Raw genomic sequence first — 17,022 nt, forward strand, 5'->3', positions numbered from 1 at the left:
TGAAAATAACACAGGAAGCCATATGATTTTAAGTCATGGTCTAGCTGTAAAAATACACAGTTAGGTTTTTTCTATACATTGTGTGGCTTAGTGGGAAGATTGTGGTTTTGGATCAAAAATTTGAAATTAAATTCTGATTCTGTTACTGACAAATTTTGTAACTTTGGAGATCACATTGATTCTTGTAAATTTCCTTTCATCATCTACCAAATAGAGATAATTATACATATCCAATGGGTTGTTACCTTTTATAATTCATGTACCACCTGCTGTATGCTAGCTGTATGCTAGGCATTCTGCTGGGCACTGAGGATACAAAGATAAAAAGATATAATCCATGCCCTAGAAGATCATTGTCACAGAAACAGATGTGTAAATATGCTAATAAAAAATGTATCCTCTCTGTAATGGATAAATTCTACTGGAAAAGTATCACTTAGTGTACATGACAGATTTGGAGGGTTAAGTCTGGATTCTCATATTTAAAGGTTTTTAAGTATATTAAGAATTGAAAACTACAAAATCTCATCAAGGGTTAGCTACCAGGTGGGCATGTAGAGTAGAACTTAAATATAAGTTTTGGCTTACACTAGAATCTTAGAACCTCTTTTAAGTTATGAAGTCACTGATGAAGCAACAATCTCTAGTCTTTATGAGACTTGGTACAAGATGAAAAGACAATATAAAAAGTTGTGTAGTATATTATAATATTTGGCCTAATAGGTTAGATTTCTTTAATAAGCCATGGAAATTTTAGAATTAAGTGAAGAAATCAAATGGATATCAAGATCAGGAATAGATACTCTAAAAAAATGGAATGTATATTCTAAAAGCAAAATGTCCACATTTACCTCTATTTGTCCTTACTAATTGTATATTTAGAATTTACTTAAATTCTCTGTGTCTCCTCCGTTTCCTTATCTGTAGAAAGAAGAGAGTGATAGCATTGATGTGAGGACAGAGAATAGTGCCTGGAACATAAGGTGTTTGTTATTACAGTAATATTAGTTACTAGCAATAGTATTGAAAATCAATAATACTAATCATGAACTTATTTTTTTTAATTTTATTTATTTATTTGAGAGAGAGCGAGCACACAGCAGGGAAGATGGGCAGAGGGAGAGGGAGAAGCAGGCTCCTACTGAGCAGGGAGTGTGATGCATGGCTTGATCCCAGGACTCTGAGATCATTACCTGGGCTGAAGGCAGATGCATAACTGACTGTGCCACCCAGGTGCCCCTGAACTAATTTTTTTTAAGGTTATGTATTTGAGAGAGAGAGAGGGAGAGAGAGAGAGAGAGAGATAGCATGCACACAAGTAGGGAAGGGGCAGAGGGTGAGGGAGAGAGAATCCCAAGCAGACTCCCTTCTGAGCGCAGAGCTGAGTGTGGTACTCTGTCCCACGATCCATAAGATCATGACCTGAGACAAAAGCAAGGGTCCAACACTTTACCAACTGAGCCACCTGGGCACCCCTTTTTTTAAATTAAGGGATTTGTACTCAAGTTCCAAGCAGTACAACAGATAAAGGAAAGCATAGTAAGATCACAAAAACTGGAAATTAAACTGCCACTATTTGCAGATGGTGAGATCACTTACATTGAAAATTCAAAAACATTTATAGACAAAATACTGGAAAAAATAAAAAAGACTTCAATATAATCAATATAAAAAAATACTCCATGAAACTAGACCACTTTCTCTCTCCATTGCACCTATATATTCCAAAGTAAATATCATCCCCTATTGTGTTATTAAATATCTATGAGACCTTAGCAAGTAATTTCAACTCTCTGGGCTTGGCATTTTATGTGTATCAGTTTATCTCTGTAAACTAATATCATTTTACTCAGTCTCTGCTCTGGTCCTTTCTGGCTCTAAGATATAATGGAACATCAGATTTTCCATCTTACCTCCCCTTGCCAGTGGGACCTATTGGAAAATATGCTCTAATATTTGCTAAGTGTGATGCATTATTTTATATGATAATTTTGATATACTACTTGCCTCCACTGAGTTTATAAATTGGTAACAACAGAAATACTAATGATACCCGTCATTGTCTTAGCTCATCAATATTAACAAAGTGCTTTCATTCATATGATGAAATATTTCATGAGTATATAATAAGTACATAAATAATGTACCATACAGAAAATATTAAGCTCAATAAAAGAGGTAGAAACTGAATAGTATTTGGGAGAACTTTAGTTAATATCGGCTGATTGGCTACACATTTCTTTTTTTGCTTTAATAAAATTATAGTAAAGAATTAAATTTAAAAAAACAATAATTCCACCAGGATAACAATTTATTCAGTTTATTAGGTTTCCTCAGAACCTAGAAGCCTGGTACTGGATGGGCACTTAACTGATATTTGTAGGAATTACTGAATGAATTACACTCAGAACTGTGGAGAGGTCATCAGCAGATAGAATATTTCAACAAACTGACGAAAGACAACACAGATAGAAAAGTCCATTTCCAGTTATATGGCAGATTAGATAAACTAACTGACCCTCCTGCAAAAAAAAAAAAAAAAAAAAAAAAAAAATCTAAAAGTTCTAGATTTTATGTGAGTCTTTCAAAATAAACTAATTTGCAAGGAAGAAAGGAGGCCTAAAGCAATGTGAAAATAGGGAACCCAGAAAGATAAACATAGCAGTGCATACTGCTTTTGCTCTGAAGGTATCTGATGAACACTGACGACCTTAATTTGCATTGAAAGGCACCATGAGCAAGAGATCAAGCCTCTGGCCTAGGACCTTTAATACAATACATCCTCCTTCCTTTTCTATAACTGAAGATTCCTCTCAGTGTATCCTTTGGTTAAGTCCTAATGCCCTAACCTCAACAGACAGCAGGGAAAAGTGTTTGTTTTAGTCTTGTGTTTATTGGAGAGGAAAACAACCTATCCTAAGATTTTACTACAAAATAAGTATAATTAAAATTTGTAGCCAAAATTGACACTGGATGGTTTGTTAAAAAATATCAATTTGAGAGTTAAGAGTTCTAGATTTATAGTATCCAAAATTCCTGGCAGAGACAATTATAACTAACTACTCTGCAGAAATCCTCAAACTAAACCTCAGTGAATACTTAAAGGTAAAAAAATATAGGTTAGGAGTTAAGAATTATAAAACACAGAAGAAAATGTACACCATGGGTAAGAGCCAGCAGAAACTACAGATGAAAGAATTGTATTCAATCCCCCAAATTTCAGATATTGGAATTATCAGTCAGAATATAAACTAAATATGGGGTAGCTGGGTAGTTCAGTTGGTAAGCATCCAACTCTTGGTTTCAGCTCAGGTCGTGATCTCAGAATCTTGAAATCAAGCACTGCGTCAGGTTCTGTACTCAGGGGGGGTCTGCTTGAAATTCTCTCTCCCTCTCCTTTTGTTTCTCCCCCTGCTTGCTTTCTCTCTCTCAAATAATAAATAAATAAATCTTTTAAAAACTTCAAAAAAAAAAAGAATATAAACTAAATACACAAAACTTTTATATAAGTCTATATAACAAATCACTTCAAACTTCAATGATAAAAATAAAAATTAATTTCTTGCTAGGGATTTGTAGGTGTAAATATGACTGCTTTGTTTTTGTGGAATGATCATGATGGGCCTGGCTGACTTCAAGATGAAGGTTGGCTTCAGGTATACTCCATGTGTTTCTAATTCTGGGACTCAGGCAAAAGGTGCAGTAGCCATCTGGGATATGCTTTTCTTATGGTGGATTATAATAGTGCAAGAGACCAAAATAAGTAATGAAAGAACATTTAAAGTCATGCTCAAGGATGGTCATGTCTGTTTGTCTTCTATTGGGTAGACAAGTCACAATCAAGTCCAACATCAATGGTATAATGAAGAATAATTCTCCCACTGGTTTGTGGAGAGGGAAGAGTGAATGTTTGATGAAAAATAACCTAATTTGCTAAAATAAGCATGATCAGTATGCTTAAATAAAAGAAGGTTTTGAAAATATTAATAATGAGCAGATTATAAAGATGATCAAGTAAAATTGAAAAAGAATCCAATAAATGCATAGAAATGAAGAATATAATATGTTGTCTGTTGGTTGGTTTTTGAGTATAATTGACACACAATATTACATTACTTTCAGGTGTACAACTTAGTGTACATGGTGTACATGTTATGCTATGTTCACCGTAAGCATAGCTACCATCTGTCTCATTATGTCACTATTACAATATCATTGGCTATATTCCTTATGCTCTGCTTTTTATTCCTGTGACTTTTTCATTCCTAATTGAAGGCCTTCTTATCTCTATCTCTCCTTTACGCATTTTTCCCAGCCCCACAACACCCACCTCTCTGGCAAGTTTGTTCTCTGTATTTATAGTCCTGATTCTGCTTTTTGTTTGTTTATTCACTTTTTCAGATTCCATTATCTGAGTGGAATCATATATAGTATTTGTCTTTCCAGTATGACTTATTTCAAAAAATAGCGTAAATTGCATAAATAGCAAATTAGCATAAAAAACCCTCTAGATCCATCCACATTGTCTCTAATGGCACAATCTCATCTTTTTATGGCTGTGTAATATTTCATTGTATACATATACCACATTTTCCTTATCTATTCATCTATTGATGGGCATTTAGGTTGCTTCCATGTCTTGTCTATCCTAAATAATACTGCAATAAACATAGGGGTACATATATCTTTCTGACTAGTGCTTTCATTTTTCCTAGGTACATACTCAATAGTAGAATTATTGGATCATATGGCATTTCTAGTTTTAATTTTTTGAGGGACCTCCATACTCTTTTCTACAGTAGCTATACCAATTTATATCCCCACCAACAGTGCATTAAGTTCCTTTTTTTCTATACACTCATCAACACTTGCTTCTTGTCTTCTTGATTTTAGCCATTCTAACAGGCATGAGGTGATATCTCATTGTGGTTTTGATTTACATTTCCCTGATTATTAATGATGTTGAACATCCTTTCATGTGTCCATTAGCCACCTGAATGTCTTTTTTGGAAAAATGTTTATTCCAGTCAGTTCATTTTTTAATTGGATTTTCTTTTTTTGGTGTTGAGTTGTACAAGTTCTTTATATATATTGGCTATTAGCCCCTGTTGGATATGGCATTTGCAAATATCTTCTCCCATTCATAGGCTGTATTTTGGCTTCTCAATGGTTTCCTTTGCTATGCAAAAGCTTTTTATTTTGATGTAGTCCCAATAGTTTATTTTTGCTTTTTTATCCTGCTCTAGGAGACATATCTAGAAAAATATCGCTATGGCCAATGTCAGAGAAATTACTGAATGTGCTCTATTTTAGGATTTTTATGGTTTCAGGTCTTACATTTAGGTATTTAATTCATCTTAGTTTACTTTTTGTGTATGGTGTTAGAAAGTGATCCAGTTTCATTCTTTTACATGTGGCTGTCTAATTTTCCCAGCATCATTTACTGAAAAGACTGTCTTTCCTCTATTGTGTATTCTTGACTTCTCTGGCATAGATTCATTAATCATGTAAGTGTGGGTTTATTTCTGGGGTCTCTATCCTGTTCCATTGATCTATGTGTGCCAGTCCTATACTGTTCTGATTACCACGGATTTGTAGTATCATCTTGAAATCTGGAATTATGATACCTCCAGTTTTGTTCTTCTTTCTCAGGATTGTTTTGGCTATTTGGGGTCTTCTGTGGTTCCATACAAATTTTAGTATCATTTGTTCTAATGAACATTTATGAACAATTATGAAAAATACTATTGGTATTTTGGTAGGGATCGCATTGAATCTATAGATTGCTTTGGGTAATATGGACATTTTAACAATAGTGATTCTTCCATCCATGGGCATGGGATAACTTTCTGTGTCATTTTTGACTTCTTTCATAGTTTTCCGAGTACAGATCTTTCATCTCTTTGGCTGAGTTTATTCCTAGGTATTTTATTCTTTTTAGTGTAGTTGTAAATGGTATTGTTTTTAAATTTCTTTTCTATGACTTTCTTGTTAGTGTATAGAAACATTATTGATTTCTGGGTATTAATTTTTTGTCTTGCCTCTTTATTGAACTATTTATTACTTCTAGTGATTTTTTTTGGTGGAATCGTTAGGATTTGCTATCTATAGAATGATGTCATCTGTGAATAGTGACAATTTAACCTTTTTTTTTTTTTTTTTTTACCAGTATGGATGCCTCATTTCTTTTACTTGTCTGATTGCTGTCGGCTAGGACTTTTAGTACTATGTTGAATGAAAGTGCTGAGATTAAACATCCTTGTCTTGTTCTTGACTTTAGAGGGAAACTTCAGTTTTCACCATTGAAGGTGATGTTAGCTGTGGGTTTTTCATATATTGCCTTTATTCTGTTGAGGTATGTTCTCTCTAACCAGTTTTGTAGAAGTTTTTATCATGAATGGATGTCGAATCTTGTCAAATGCTTTTTCTGCATCTTGAGATGATCAAATACTTTTATCTTTTGTTTTGTTGATGCATTTTATGATGTTGACGGATTTGTGTATATTGAACCATCCTTGCATCCCAGGAATAAATCCCACCTGATCATGGTGAATGATCTTTTTAATGTGTTGCTGTATGTGGTTTGATACATGGAGTTTTTGAGGGTTGAGGGTTTTTGCATGTGTACTCATCAGGGATATTGACTTACTCTTTCTTTCTTTCTTTCTTTCTTTCTTTCTTTCTTTCTTTCTTCTTTCTTTCTTTCTTTCTTTCTTTCTTTCTTTCTTTCTTTCTTTCTTTCTTCTTTCTTTCTTTCTTCTTTCCTTTCTTTCCTTTTGTAGGGATTTTGTATCAGGGCACCAGGTTTTGATATCAGTAGAATTCTGGCCTCATAGAATATATTTGGGAGCTTTGCTTTCTATTCTATTTTTTGGAATAGCTTAAGGAGAATAGATATTACCTCTTCCTATATAAGTGTCTGGTAGGATTCACTTGTGAATCCATCTGGTCTGGGACTTACTTTTTGGTAAATTTTTTTTTTATTACCAATTCAATTTTGTTACTTGTAATTGGTCTATTCCAATTTTCTATTTCTTCCTGGTTAATTTTTGGAAATTGTACGTGTCTAGGAGTTTATCCATTTCTTTCTAGGTTGTCCAGTTTGTTGACATACAGTTTTTCATAGTATTCTCTTATATTCTTTGTATTTCTGAGATACCAGTCGTTACCTTTCTTCTCGTTTCTGATTTTAATTATTTGGATCCTTTCTCTTTTTTCCTGATGAGTCTGTCAATTTTGTTTATCTTTTCAAAGAACTAGCTCTTGGTTTCACTGATTTTTTTTCTTTTGTCTCTACATTATTTAGCTTTTTTCTGATCTTCGTTATTTCCTTTCTTCTACTCACCTTGGGCTTTTTCATTCTTTTTCTAGTTCCTTTAGGGATGAGGTTAGATAGTTTATTTCAGTTTTTCTTGTTTCTTGAGATAGCCCTGTATTGTGCTATACTTCCCTCTTAAAACTGTGTTTGCTATGTCCCGGAGATTTTGACCATTATGTTTTCATTTTCATTTGTCTCCATGTGGTTTTTTTAAATTTTTATTTGATTGCTTCATTGACTTAGTGGTTGTTTATTATCAGGTATAGTCTCCATGAGTTTGTATTTTTTCCAGGTTTTTTTTTTTCCTCATGATTAATTTCTGGCTTCAAACTCTTGTGTTTGGAAAAGGTGCATGATCTGATTTCAATCTTCGTAAATTTACTGAAACTTGTTTAATGGCCTAATGTGATCTATCCTGGAGAATGTTCCATGTGCACTTGAAAAGAATGTATATGGTTGGAATGTTCTGTAATTATCTGTTATGTCCATCTGGTCCACTTTGTCATCCAGACATTGTTTCCTTATTGATTTTCTGTCTGGATGATCTATCCATTGATGCAAATGGAGTGTCAAAGTCCCCTACTATCATTGTATTGCCATCAATTTCTCTCTTTATGTCTGTTAATATTTGCTTTATGTATTAGGTTGTCCAGTATTGGGTGCATATTTACCACTGTTATGTCCTTTTATTGGATTGATCCCTTTATCATTATGTAATGCCCTTCTTTGTCTCTTGTTACAGTCTTTGTTTTAAAGGTTATTTTGTCTGATATAAGTATTGCTACCTTACCTTTTTCTTCACTTCCATTTGCATGGTGAGTGTTTTTCTATTCTTTTACCTTCAGTCTGTATGTGTCTTTAGGTCTGAAGTGAGTCTCTTATAGGCAGCATATGGATGAATTATTTTTTGCTTTTTGTTTTTTTAAAGATTTTGATTTTTTAAAGATTTATTTATTCATGAGAGACACACACAGGGAGAGAGAGAGAGACAGAGACAGGGTTATAAGTGGAGGGAGAAGCAGGCTCCCTGCAGAGGGCCCGATGTGGGACTTGATCCTGAATCCCAGGATCACACCCTGAACTGAAGGCAGACACTCAACCACTGAGCCACCCAGGTGTCCCCCCCACCAACTTTTTTTTTTTTTAATAGATTAAAGGTTTTTAGTCCATACTACCACTTAGGTTTTTGATTCAAGATTTAGGCCCCTTGCATTTAAAGCAATTATTGATAAGTATGTACTTTTTTTTTTGCCATTTTTAAAATTTATTTTCTGGTTGTTTCTGTAGTTCTTCTTTTTGCCTTTCTTCTCTTTCTTCATGATTGTTGAATATCATAGTGTTTTGTTTGGCTTACTTTCTCTTTATTTTTTGTGTATTTATTATAGGTTTTTGGGGTTTGTAGTTACCATAAGATTTATATATATCATTCTAAATAAATAGCAGTCCATATTAATTTGATGGTCATTTAAGTTCAAAAACATTCTTAAAAAAATAAAAAAATAGAAAAAGAAAAAAGTGTTTTTCTTTTCCCCATTTTACTCTATATTTTTTTACTGCCTTCTCCATATTTTATGTATGCTATAATATTTTAATCTTTTATTTTATATTTTTCTTATGTCTAATTATGGCCATGTCTTTTTCACTTAAAAAAAAAATGTCCCTTTAACACTTCTTGTAAGGCTGGGTTAGTGGTAATAAACTCTTTTGTTTGTCTGGGAAACTCTTTATCTCTCCGTCAAATCTAAATAATAACCTTGCCAGGTAGAGTATTCTTGACTGTAGTTTTTTTTTTTTTTTTTTTTTTTCTTTTCAGCACTTTGAACATATCATGCCACTTGCTTCTGGCCCACAAAGTTTCTGCTGAAACATCGACAGATAGTCTTACAGGTTTTCCGTTGCAGGTAACTATTTATTTCTCTTGTTGCTTTTAGGATTTTTTCTTTATCTTTAACCTTTGACATTTTAATTATTATGTACTGCACCTGGTGTGGACCTCTGTGGGTTCATCTTAGTTGGAACTTTCTGGGCTTCTTGGGCTGAGATGTCTATTTTCCTTCTTATTTCCTTCCTTAGGTTATGGAAGTTTTTAGTTGTCATTTCTTCAAATAGATTTTCTACACCTTTCTCTTTCTCTTTGGAGACTCCCATAATGTGAATGTTTGTTCACTTGATGTTATCTAAGGGATCTCTTAATATATCCTCATTTTTAAAAATCCTTTTCCTTTTTTGCTGTTCAGCTTGGGTGTTTTCCATTATCCTGTCTTCCAGATTGATGATCCATTCTGCTTCTGCTAATCTACTGTTGACTCCCTCTAGTGTATTTTTTAATTTCAGTTATTGTATTTCTCTCTTATTAGTTCTTTTCAACATTTTCTATCTCTTTATTGAAGGTCTCACTGAGTTTTTCCATTCTTTTCTCTAACCCAGTGAGTATCTTTACAATCATTACTTCAAATTCTTTATCAGGTGCATTGCTTATCTCTGTTTAATTTTTTTACCCAGGCTTTTTTTCCTTGTTCTTTCTTTTGGAGCATATTTCTCTTCCTTCCCATGTTGCTTTATTTTATGTGTTTCTATGGGTTTGATGAAATTGCCACTACTAAAGTTGAAGGAGTGGTCTTGTATATAGTGACCCCTTGTGTAGATTGTATATGCTTGGTGACTCTGTATACTGGAACTTTGGCTGTATATGTTAGTTACTCTTTTAAACCATGGCTTTTTACAGGGAGAATACATTTCAAAATATATTTTAATAAGAGAAAAAAATAAAATAATAAGAGAAGAAAAAAACAAAAGGAAAAAGAAGAGAAAAAGAGAATAAGAAGGAAAAGAAAAAAAACAAAAAAAGACAAAATTTAAAAAGTAATAAATAAATAAATCAGTAAAAATGTAAAAGAAAAATGCAGTTTATTTTCTGTCTCAGCACCACAGAGCAGCTGTAGACTCACTGAAGTAGGAAGCCTTTCAAAATGACTGGACTTTCCTGCCATGGTGTCCAGACCCTGCTCTGGTCCAGGCTTCCAAGGTAGGGTAGAAGTGTAAACCATGTAGTTCTATAGTTCCTCTGACCTGTAGAGCTTTCCCACAGGTCCTCTGCCATTTGGTCTATTTTATATGCTATTGTTGTTTCTTTTGTATGCTCATCACTATATGCTAGTTGCATATGCTAGTTTATATGCTAGATGCTCTTTTAAACCACAGGTATTTTTCCTGTGTCCAAGGACAGAGAAATCTGTTTTTGGCCTTAGTATTATCCCTCCCAAATGCTGATAATAGCATACTGTGTCTCTGTTTCTCTTGTTGCTCTCTGACTGTTCTCTCTGTCTTTGTTTGGTAGTTGTTCAGTCAGTCCTCAGTTCTTCAAAAGGAATTGTTCTGTAAATAGATATAATTTGGTGTGTTCTATGGATGAGGTGAATTTAGAGTCTTCCTACATAGGCATCTTGAACCTGATTTGAAAAATGTAATATTTGAGATAATGACTCAGTAGAACTTTTACAACAAATGGGACATAGCTGAGCAGAGAATTAACATGTTAGATTATATATCTGAAGCATTAAGAGGCAAAGAAATTTTTAAAAATGTGAGTAGGGAAAGAAAATATATGGATAGAGTGAGGAGATCTAACAAACATGTTATCAGAGAAAGAGAGAGAGAATAAGGAGGGGAAATATTTGAAGAAATTATGGCTAAGAATTTTCCAGAACTTAAAAATGACAAACTCCTTAAATTCATGAAACCTAATTAATTTCAAACAGGATAAATAAAAAATTTACACCTAGACACATGATGGTGAAACTGGAGTGAAATTTATATCACAGCAAAGTTGCTCAGCATTAAAGACTGAGACAATAGCATTAAAATAACTTGAGAATAAAAGACAGATCACCTACAAAGCAATACCAATTAGTCTGTCATCTGACTTCTGAACAACAACATTGGAAACTAGAAGATGTGGAATAATATCTTCATATGCCATGGGAAAATACTTGTCAACTCAGAATTATATAACCAATGAAGCTAACTTTCAATAATAAAAATGAAGTAAAGTTATTTTCAAACAAAATTTGAGGTTGCTAACAGATTCTTATTATGAAAAATTCCAAATTCTGAACTTCAAGGAGACAGAAGTTATCTCATATCAAAGTTTAAGATGTAATGTGCAATGATAAATAATAAAATAGATAGCCAAGTTAATAAATATTGATTTGTAAAACAAGAATATTTTAGTGTGGTTAAAATAAAATAATGCAAAATGAAAAAACATGGCAACAATATCATGTGCAAATAAGAAAGAGCATAATGTAGGACTTGGGTAAATTAAGTATGTATGTTAAATATGATATATAGTAGAACAAAAAATGAGAAGAATGATTACTATAAAAATAGATTTAAAAAAAGAAAAAGAAACATAAAAAAATCCAGGTCAAAGACAAAGTACACAGTAATGTTGTAGGAATAAATTCAGATAATTCATCATTATGGTAAATGTAAATGAACTATACAATGAAAGGCAAAGTTTATGAGGATAGCTATATTAACAAACTCAAGATAAAAACTCAAGAGCTATATCTAAGACATACAGACATGAAGGAATGAAAGTTAAGGGATAGAAAAAGATAAATCAACAGATATAGAACTAGGTCTCCAATATTCCTGTTTCATTAATGACATTTGACAGAACCACTTGCTTCAAGTTACACTGGGCACTAGATTCAAATGTGCTCTCTTTATTTATATGTGCATCTAGCCAACTATTTCTTAATGTGACTAATGACTCCATCCCTAATTAGTTGGGATTACCTTCTGTGATATAGTGCCATGGGCTATGTTGATAAAGTAATACCCTAATGTGGCCTTATCCCTATAGAGACCTCAGTTCAAGTGCTTCATGGAAAAGGCTCCTGTTAGCATCATTTTGGCGAATGGTCTCCAACCCTTGAGATGGAATTCATATTTTCACAAAGGCCTTACTTCAGGGGGTATAATGTTGTACGTTCATGCAGATTGTTTAGGAAAAGATGTTAAGAATGGGGCACTTAGGAGGTTCTGGAATTCTCCAGTACCAGCAGTTGTTTTTTTGCCTTTGTGTGAAGCAGTCTATGATTGGGCATATTTTTTTTTGATTTTCAGCCCCTGATATTCCTAATCCAGTTAAGTGGAAGTCAGTGTGCTTCGCTTTGCATCATTACTGAGCCAATCTACTAACTGCCCATTGCCTCTGTGTATATGAGGAAGTGGAGTACATTGGACTGAGGAATGGTTACTGGGCATTTATCTCGACTCATTTAATACATTGAGGGACTCATTTCTACACGTCTGTCTTATACAGTATATGATTCAGGTTAATGCCTCAACAAAATGAGAAATTCTTGGTACCAGAGACCATGTAGGTTTGTTATGAATAGGTGAAAAAATGTTAATGTTAATTTTACAAATTTTAGGTTTCTACTGACACTTTGCTGCTTCTGTTTTGACTGTCACGTCACATTTCCTATTAGAGTTTTAAATAATTTCTCCAATTCTCTTTCCTTTAATTAATTTCACACATGCCCACCATGTTAATTTCCCATAGCAAAGTTCTGAATATGTAATCTTTGCTCAGAAACCTTCCATTAGTTTGGTGCTCAAACTACTTATTCCAGTCACAGACTCTTTGTCAACTGATTAGTCATTCTTTCCAAAACAGTTTTTTTTTTACTACTATTCCTCTTTTTCATTCTTAATTCTGTCAAAGTTAATATTTGTTCTTTGTATACATTCTATGTTTCCTGCTTATTTGCCATTATTCATGTTGTGCTTTCTCCCTATGGTGCTCTTACTCTCTTTTCCATAACAATTATTTTTGGTGTCCTAGTAAAAACTGGGAAAAATAATCTTCAGGTATTATTATGCATAAGTAGAGAATAACTGAATATTATAGTCAAAATTATCATGGTCAGAGTGGACAAAAACGAGCTAAGTGGTCTCCTTAGAGAATTCCTCATTAACCAGTTTGTTCACTCCTAGATGTGTAGGATATTGCCTTAAACTCTAGCTGTGTGTGTTGGTGTTTGTGTGTGTGTGTGTGTGTAAGAGAGGAAAGAAGTATTTTGTGTACATACGTGTGCACTTGCAGACATTTCACCAAGACTGAGCATCTTTCCTCTATAGGATCTGATTTTAATGGATGATACAAAATATAAGTCAGGTTATTTGCATTTTTTTTTGCCCCAGCCAATCAAGAGGTTTCACCTAAACTTCTAGAAAGGAAGGTGAAATAAAGTCTCATCTATACCTTTTTTGATGTACACAGGACATTTGTTGACTACTGTAGACAGCATGGAAAAGTTCAACATCATAGAATCTAAAGACCTGTGTGGACCTGGCCAAGCTGACCAAGTCCAGAGAAAATGTCCCTTGAAGTAGGTATATTTTGGTAAGTAAGTGATCTCATATCAATCAGATCTCTTTGTCTAAACTACTCTCTTTTTATTGTTGCTTTAATCCTAGTAAAAAGAGGCATAAGCCAATGATAAATCTCTCAACACATTGTGAGATTTCAGAAGGTTTGGGTGATATAGGCGATCCATTGAGGATGTGGACTAGTGTGACTTCTGTATTGTTTCCCATGGATTCTTATATTTGGTTTTTCAAAAATGCCTTATAGGCCATGTGAGAGGCAAGGAGGAGGCTGATATGGATTGAACTGTAACCCTCCAAAATTCATGTCAAAGCTCTGACTTCCAGTGTTACTGTATTTGGAGATAGGGCCAGGAAGGAGGTAATTAAGGTTAAATAAGGTCATAAAGATGGGCCCTAATTCTCTAGGACTGGGTCCTTATAGAAAGAAGAAGAGATACCAGGAGCATACTGGCACAAAGGAGAGTCCATGTGTAGATGCTGTGAGAATGTAATCATATGGAAGTGAAGGAGAGAATCTAACCACAGACTAACCCTGCTGACACTCTCATCTTGGGCCAGAATTAGAAGAAAATAATTTTCTGTTATTTAAGCTACCCAGTCTATGATATTCTACTGTGGCAGCCCAGCAGATGAATACAGAGGCCAAGTAAGCAAATTTGGTCTCTGTATCACCATTTAAACTGGATTTACTATACTCCTACTTTTTACATATTAGAGTTTTATGTAAGAATTCTTTCTTTTTATTTTATTTATTTATGTATTTATTTATGTATTTATGTATTTATTTATTTATTTATTTAATTTTTATTTATGATAGTCACACAATGAGAGAGAGAGAGAGAGAGAGGCAGAGACATAGGCAGAGGGAGAAGCAGGCTCCATGCACCGGGAGCCTGACGTGGGATTTGATCCCGGGTCTCCAGGATCGCGCTCTGGGCCAAAGGCAGGCGCTAAACCGCTGCGCCACCCAGGGATCCCAAGAATTCTTTCTTTTTAAAAATAAATGTCTTACTGTTAAAAATTTAGTCAGGTAAATATATTATGTACTAATTTATTCATGTATTTATAATGGAAGCATTTCTTCCTACTGGTCCCATATTGTGTCTCTAATCAGAATGCTTCCATTGGGCTCCTTTTCTTGTCTTTCTGGACACACAGATGGCCACACCATTGAAATATAAGTTACTCTGATGACAGAAAGAAGATACTACTCATCTTTATGATTTCATCTTGTCTATGCTATGGACTAAATGTATATATCCCTTCCAAATTCATATGTTGAAATTTGAACTTCCAATGAGATGGAGGTGGGAACTTTGGGAAGTAATTGGGTTTAGATGAGGTCAGAATGGTAAAGTCTTCCTGATGGTATTAGTATCCTTATAGGAAAAGATCAGAAAGCTAGTATCTTGTCAGCCACATGAAACCATAGCAAGAAGACGGATAACCAGGAACTGGGCTCTCACCAGGAATGGGGACGGTGCCAGGAACCGAATCAGCTGGCACTTTGGAGTTGGACTTCTAGACTTCAGAGCTATGAACAGTAACTTTCTGTTATTTAAGCCACATAGTCTGTGATATTCTGTTACAGCAGCTTGAGCTGACCAACATACCCCGACTCCCTCACCCCATTCTGTAATTATGTATGGATATGTACTTAGAAGTATTAGATGTGCAAGTAAATTTCACACCAACCCATTCAAAAGTGGCCTCTTGAGCCTCCTTGACAACATATAAACCAGTGCTATAAATCCTTTAGTAACAGAAAGCATACTAGAGTGCAGGTTTTAAAGATCCTTAAAGATTTCTATGAAGAGTTTACTTTTATTTCATAAGTAGTTTTAACCATTTTTATCTCCATACAAATTCCTGTGTCTTCTTCTATTGCCTAGGTTATTCTCTTAGAGATTTTACAAAGGGAATATTTACCTGGTACTGGCCCAAGTGATAAATTAGAATTAACTACCCATGACTGGTTACTATTCTTACTCATTCCCCACTCCAGGCATAGCTCATTTTATTATGCTTCACAGATATTGTGTATGGTTTTTTGTTTTTTTGTTTTTTGTTTTTTACAAGTTGAAGGTTTGTGGCAACCTTGCCTAGGGCAAGTCTGTCGGCACTATTTTTCCAATGGCATTTGCTCACTTCACATGTCTGTGTCATATTTGGGTAATTCTTGAAATATTTAATAGTTTTTTATTACTATTATAATTGTTATGGTGTGCTGTAATTCGTAATCATGACTCATAAAAGCTCAGAAGAAAAAATAAAAGCTCAGAAGATGGTTAACATTTTCTGGCAGTAATATATTTTTAAGTTAAGGTATATACATTATTTTTAAAGACATAGTGCTATTGCACACTTGATGGACTACTGTATAGTGTAAACATAACTTTCATATGTGCTGGGAGATTGATTTGACTTATTTTATTGAGAGATTTGCTTTATTGCAGTGTCTGGAACTGAACCTGCATTATCTCTGAGGTATGCCTATATTGTTACAAAAACTACTTGAAGAGAGGCTTCAGTTTATACATCTCATTTGATCTTTGCACTACCCTCTGAGGTTGGTTATGGATATTTTCGTTATTCATATGAGGAAACTAAGGCACAAGGAGTTAAAAGTAACTAAAATTATAATGATAATAAGAAGGTCATTTAAGTTTTGAATTATACATTTTATTCCATATCATTTCCTTGGCTTTTTATGTGTTTAACCTATGTAAAAAATAAAAGCCAGAGAAACATATATTTATAGGTTGAATAGTCAGCTATGAATCCGTATGGTCAATTATAATCAGGTCCAGATGGTTAGTGCTCTGAGCTACTAGAGACCCCATTTGATGCCCCAGTTACCTACCATCATCACGATTAGGATGGGCATCAGCCGACACTTAATAAAGGAGACAGCATAATTTAGTGGAAAGAACATGGGCTTCGAAATCTGTCCCAGAACCAGTTTTCAGCTCTGCTACTTACTAGTTGCGAGATGTGGAACAATAAAGAGTTAATTCCTCTGAATCCTCCTCTCCATGTGTGTAAAATGTGAATAATATTAAGATCTACCTTATGAGGAATAAATGAAACCGCAAATGGGCAAGCACTTACGATTGTCCTTGACACAGAGCAGGCACATCGTAGGCATTCAATAAAGCTTAGTTGAATCTGAATTATAGTGTTATGCATGAACACAAGTTAGTATAAAATTCGATATATCCCTTATCAGGGTTTACAGACTAATTGGTGAAGTGCCGAAGAATGGCAGCATAAAGGCAGCAAAGACCAAGTGCCAAGTG

The 17,022-nt window shown here is 34.2% G+C and overlaps 1 long non-coding RNA gene across 5 annotated transcripts in view; it reads left to right on the forward strand.

Annotated features, from left to right (window-relative positions):
• The window catches only part of LOC119871878, a 280,228-nt gene that overhangs the window by 214,950 nt on the left and 48,256 nt on the right, over positions 1 to 17,022 (forward strand). For 3 of the 5 annotated variants that reach the window (XR_005359689.1, XR_005359687.1, XR_005359690.1), the window contains 2 exons: positions 9,132 to 9,219; positions 13,614 to 13,736. This is a non-coding gene — a long non-coding RNA (uncharacterized LOC119871878). Of the gene's footprint in view, positions 1 to 9,131; positions 9,220 to 10,241; positions 10,344 to 13,613; positions 13,737 to 17,022 lie in introns of all 5 variants that reach the window. The other 2 variants (XR_005359688.1, XR_005359691.1) reach the window with 2 other exon arrangements.

Source organism: Canis lupus, chromosome 5 (assembly GCF_011100685.1).
Source record: "Canis lupus familiaris isolate Mischka breed German Shepherd chromosome 5, alternate assembly UU_Cfam_GSD_1.0, whole genome shotgun sequence".
NCBI lineage: Eukaryota > Metazoa > Chordata > Mammalia > Carnivora > Canidae > Canis > Canis lupus.